The following is a 5,884-nucleotide window of genomic DNA, read 5'->3' on the forward strand; positions in this document are numbered from 1 at the left end:
CTTGTGCAGGTGGTTTATACAGATTGTCTATAAGGCGGATATAGGCCCTTCAGTGAGAAGTGTGAGGATGAGAAGGAGGGGGTGAAGTTCAGAGAAAAGACACCAGGGAAGAGAGCCCCACAGTGCAAAACCCCAGAGGAGGGTGCCTGCTGGGTGGGTGGGCACGTCTGACAGCTCACGGGCCACTCCTGAGGCTCCGCCATGCCCCAGCGGCAGCTCGGGCTCTGGGCTCCTCTTCCCATTTCCTGATCCTCAGATGCGCCATTTCCCAGAGAAGCTGAGCGCCTTAGAATCCAAGTCAACCTTAAAACTGGAGAGAAGCTCAGAACTAAGAAGAGCACCCTCTCTTTTGCACAGTCCCATGCTCCAACCTGAACTCTGCGGACTCTCTCCACAGCATTCTTTTCTGCACTAGAAACCATCTTCTTTTCCTATTGTTTATGTTTTCCTCATATATACGTGTATATTATAATCTATGGGCTTCCATGGGAGCTCAGTGGTAAAGAATCCACCTTCCATTGCAGGAGACACGGTTTGATCCCTGGTCTGGGAAAATCCCCTGGAGTTGGAAATGAGGACGCACTCCAGTATTCTTGCTGGAGAATTCCATTGACAGAGGAGCCTGGGGTGATGCAGTCCACGTGGTCACAAAGAGTCAGACACGACTTAGTGACTGAGCATCAGCAACAATTATATTTTGTATAAGTTAATATATATTCAGTTTTTATCATATGTGAATTATCTATGCTCACATTTAGAGTTTACTGATTCTGTCTTTAAGGTTTTGACTTTTTTGTTGTTGTTTTTTTGTTTTGTTTTGTATTGATTGGTTAATTTTGCATGAACTTTGACTTCTTGAAGCGTTAGCTGCTCGGTCATGTTCAACTCTTTGTGACCCTATGGGCTATAGCTTGCCAGACTTCTCTATCCATGGATTTCTCCAGGTAAGGATACTGGGGTGGGAAGGGAATAGCCATTCCCTTCTCCAAAGAATCTTCCCATCCCAGGGATCAAACCTGGGTCTCTTGCTTTGCAGACAGATTCTGTATCATCTGAGCAAGTGTTAGCCTCCCAGTTGCGTCTGACTCTTTGTGACACCAGGGGCATTGCAATAAATATCATCTACCTTGACTCCTGTTTTAGGGCTGCCTCCCTAACCTTTGCACCTGAGATGGTGCTCACTTGCCTCACCCTAAGCCTGCCCCTGACTCTAAGAGATTTTCTGTGTCAATTCATTTAATCCATGGTGCCGTGGGGAAGGTTTCTGGGGAGTCTCTTGGTGAGGCAGGGATTAATGGGCTCTGGACACTGGGGGAGTATCTTTGCATTTTATGGTGAAGATGAGTCTTGTAATCAACCATGTTGTCTTTATTGCTTTAACTACCCTGAATTTGCCATGTGATGCTGTCCATTCCTGCCCCTCTCTGAACCCCAGATTTCTCATTTGCACCCAGACAAGTTTGGTCACAAACAGCAGTTTCTAACTGTCCTCAGGGATTCTTCTGGGGTTGTCTTTTAAGGGTCACCTTGAGTCCAAGGAAGATGAGGTCAGTACCTAAACTTCCCCTCTGCCAGAGAAACCCTTCAGTTCAGTTCAGCTCAGTCGCTCAGTTGTGTCCAACTCTTTGTGACCCCAATGGACTGCAGCATGCCAGGCCTCCCTGTCCACCACCAACTCACAGAGTTTACCCATACACATGTCCATTGAGTCAGTGATACCATCCAACCATCTCATCCTCTGTCGTCCCCTTCTCCTCTGCCTTTAATTTTCCCCAGCATCAGGGTCTTTTCCAATGAGTCAGTTCTTCCCATCAGGTGGCCAAAGTATTGGAGTTTCAGCTTCAGCATTAGTCCTTCCAATGAATATTCAGAACTGATTTCCTTTAGGATAGATTGGCTGGATCTCCTTGCAGTCCAAATGGCTCTCAAGAATCTTCTCCAACACCACAGTTCATAAGCATCAATTTTTCGGTGCTCAGCTTTCATTATAATCCAACTCTCACATCCATACATGACTACTGGAAAACCATAGCTTTGACTAGATGGACCTTTGTTAGCAAAGTAATGTCTCTGCTTTTTAATATGCCATCTAGGTTGGTCATAACTTTCCTTCCAAGGAGTGTCTTTTAATTTTATGGCTGCACTTACCATCTGCAGTGATTTTGGAGCCCCCCAAAATAAAGTCAGCCACTGTTTCCACTGTTTCCCCATCTATTTGCTATGAAGTGATGGGACCAGATGCCATGATCTTAGTTTTCTGAATGTTGAGCTTTAAGTGAACTTCTCTCTCCTCTTTCACTTTCATCAAGAGACTCTTTAGTTCTTCTTCACTTTCTGCCATAAGGGTGGTGTCATCTGCATATCTGAGGTTATTGATATTTCTTCTGACAGTCTTGATTCCATCTTGTACTTCATCCAGCCCAGCGTTTCTCATGATGTACTCTGCATATAAGTTAAATAAGCAGGGTGACAATATACAGCCTTGATGTACTCCTTTTCCTATTTGGAACCAGTTTGTTGTTCCATGTCCAGTTCTAACTGTTGCTTCCTGACCTGCATACAGATTTCTCAAGAGGCAGGTCAGGTTGCATGGTATTCCCATCTCTTTCAGAATTTTCCACAGTCTTGTGATCCACACAGTCAAAGGCTTTGGCATAGTCAATAAAGCAGAAATAGATGTCTTTTCTGGAACTCTCTTGCTTTTTCAAGGGTAGAGAAACCCTACCCTTGATTTTATTTCATAATGAATTTCTACCTATGATGTTGGGCTTGAAGAAAAGGTTCTGCTGCTGTTGCTGATGATGATGATGATATGATGATGATGGTGGTGATGATGATGTTAACAACAGTGATGGTGATGATGATGGTGAAGTTAAAGAGGTGCTGGTGATGCTGGTGAGGACCGTAAGGATGCCAAAAATGAGAATGATGGTGATGACGTTAGTGATGCCAGCAGTGATAATAATGACCATGGTATCTGAGCCTCTGAAAGGGAAATAAGAAAACATCATGCTTTGTGGTTTTTAATACGCCTCATAAATAAATGGTTTCTTTGTCAAGCAGGATATGCAGGTGTATTACCATCTCAAGAATTTTACTGTTTCAAAATAAGAAAAGTGAAAAGGCCCCTATAAAAGTGACTAATAATGGGGATAAGTATAGGTTATAAATTAGAATGAGTTCAGGAGTACTGACAAAGGCCCCAGGCAGTAACTCTGGAGGCCTGAATGGACCAAAAGCAGGGGCTGTGCTGACCAGGAGGTGGGCACTGATTCGCCTTGGGCTTCCCTTGGGCCCTCAGGACTCCCTCTGCTCAGCACATGGCCTGACACAGGGAGGACCAACACCCCTCAGTAAAGTCCCCCTAGCTTATCTCACGGCCAGGACCCTTGAGGGACAGGGTGCTGCACCTGTCCTGGCAAAGGCCGCTGAGCGGAAGGCAGCGTCCGAGCCAGCATGCCCCAGCGGCAGTTCTGAGAACTGGAAGCAGTCCTGGATGACGGGCCAGGAATATCTGCAGGGCTTTTAAATATATGTGACCTTGGGGGGTTGTGAGCAGCAATTCCTGTGTGTCCTGACCCTGCTTCCTCCTGTGGATCGGAGGCACACAGCCGAGACGCAGCATCTGGCAGCTCTGAGGGTGTTCACCTAAGTGGCAGAAACTCGCCGGAGCCCCTGCATGCCACCTCTGCTGAGGACCAGCTCTGTTCCCACTGTCCACACTCACTCTGGTAGCATCAAGTCGGAGAACATTCCTCCAGACTGACTCCAGAGAAAGAAAGAGACAGAGCCGAAGGGGAAGGTGTGTGTGGGGGGTGGGTATGAGGACTTGAGAATTAGCATGTACACACTCCTAGGTATAAAGTAGACAACCAGCAAGGGCCTACTGCATAGCGCAGGGAGCTTACTCAATATTCTGTAATGGTGCATATGGGAAAAGAGCTGGAAAGAGAGTGGACGTGTGTGTGTACATATATGCATGTATAACTAATCACTTTTCTGCACGCCTAAAAGTAACACAACATTGTGAATCAACCACACTCCAACGTAAGATAAAAACTAAATAAAAAATTAAAAGGAAAAAACAAAGCAGCAGACCAGAGCCTAAAACATGAATCTGAGGAAACTCCAGGAGACAGTGAAGGACAGGGAAGCCTGGTGTGCTGTAGTCCACGGGGTCACAAAGCCAGGCACAACTCAGAGAATGAACAAAGCTGCATTTGGGTCCAAACAAATCTATTCCTGCCTTGGCTACAAGACGACTTTAATCAGACCATGAATGAATAGTTCTATAGAAAGGTCTGCCATTGCTTTTCATTTTAATATGTGGCTGGTCCCTTATCGAGCCTGTAGTTGAAAAATCAAATACAATGGACAATTTCCTTTTTAAAATTTAACTCCCGAAACTACTCTTAAGTACTCATTTCATGATGAAACGTGCAACTTTTTCAATGGTACGAAAATATACAATACACCAGATCAACATAAAAGAGTATATGTGTGTATGTGCACATAAGTATGTACATGTGTGCATTTATGTATAGTATATACAAATGTGTAATTCAATAAATATAATGTGTATATATGTACATGTGCATACATGTATCTGTATATATAAAAATAGAGAGAGAACCGGCTACTTCAGAGCCATCCCAGACTTTTCAAAGGAAAAATACTATACCAGTGTAATGCTACATACCATTCTTAAGGTACCTTAAATACACCTTTGTTCAGTAGCTCTGTCGTTCAGTCATGTCTGACTCTTTGCAACCCCATGGACTGCAGCACGCCAGGCTTCCCTGTCCTTCACTGTCTCCTGGAGCTTGCTCAAACTCGTGTCCATTGAGTCGGTGATGCCATCCAACAAACTCATCCTCTGTCGTCCCCTTCTCCTCCTGCCTTCACTCTTTTGCATCATCAGGGTCTTTTCCAGTGAGTCAGCTCTTTGCATCAGGTGACCAAAGGATTGGAGCTCCAACTTCAACATCTGTTCTTCCAAAGAATATTCAGGATTGATCTCCTTTAGGATGGACTGGTTGAATCTCCTTGCAGTCCAAGGGACTCTCAAGAGTCTTATCCAGTACCACAGTTCAAAAGCATCAATTCTTCGATAAATACACCTTTACCTACGGTGCAATAAGTTCTCACCAAAATACCTATATAAGCACTCCTTTTCTAGTGTACTGGGACTGAAAATATCATAGCATAAAAAGCATAGATTTGCCCCCAGCATTCAGATGAGTGTGGATGAGCCCTTGAGTCCCCACAGAGGCCAGGACCCGGTACATCTGATGAGAGATGCTGTGCCCACCTGCTCATGCCTCACCGTTACCTTTAAACTGAGGCGTGCCTTTCTTTTAAAACAAAACCCACAATGACCAAGGTCCTTTGCAGAAGAATCTGGGCTTAAGGTCTCTACGTCCAGACGAGATTCCCAAAGTGCAGCCAGCGCCTTGAGCCTGCATGCATAGACACAGCCAGAAGTTGTAGTCGGACACGCCCCAGTCCCCCCATTCCTGTCTCAAGGAGAACGAACAGTACTGTATTGCTTCTTTGGAATATGTTATGACTTTGGAGCCAGGGCAGGGCTCTGTGTCCTGCAGAAGGAGCTCCTCTTTTCTGGAAGGTTTTTGTCTCACCGTGTTGGCAGCAGCTGCCCACCAGCACTGCAGGAAAAGGTGCTTCCTCGTGGCGATGCACCCCGGCACCGGACCTCAGCAGGGGCGCAGGGGCAGGAGGGGTTTCAAGCTGCAGCACCCCGCTTCCACGCCCTGAGTGGGGCCGATGAGGGGCGCTCCCTGGGCCAGCTTCCCCACTCTGAGCAGGGGAGGGTGGAGGGTGAGCCAGCCGGGAAGGGGTTGCCAGTCTGCAGAGACAGAGCCAC

This window comes from Muntiacus reevesi, chromosome 2 (assembly GCF_963930625.1).
Source record: "Muntiacus reevesi chromosome 2, mMunRee1.1, whole genome shotgun sequence".
In the NCBI taxonomy this organism is placed as follows: Eukaryota; Metazoa; Chordata; class Mammalia; order Artiodactyla; family Cervidae; genus Muntiacus; species Muntiacus reevesi.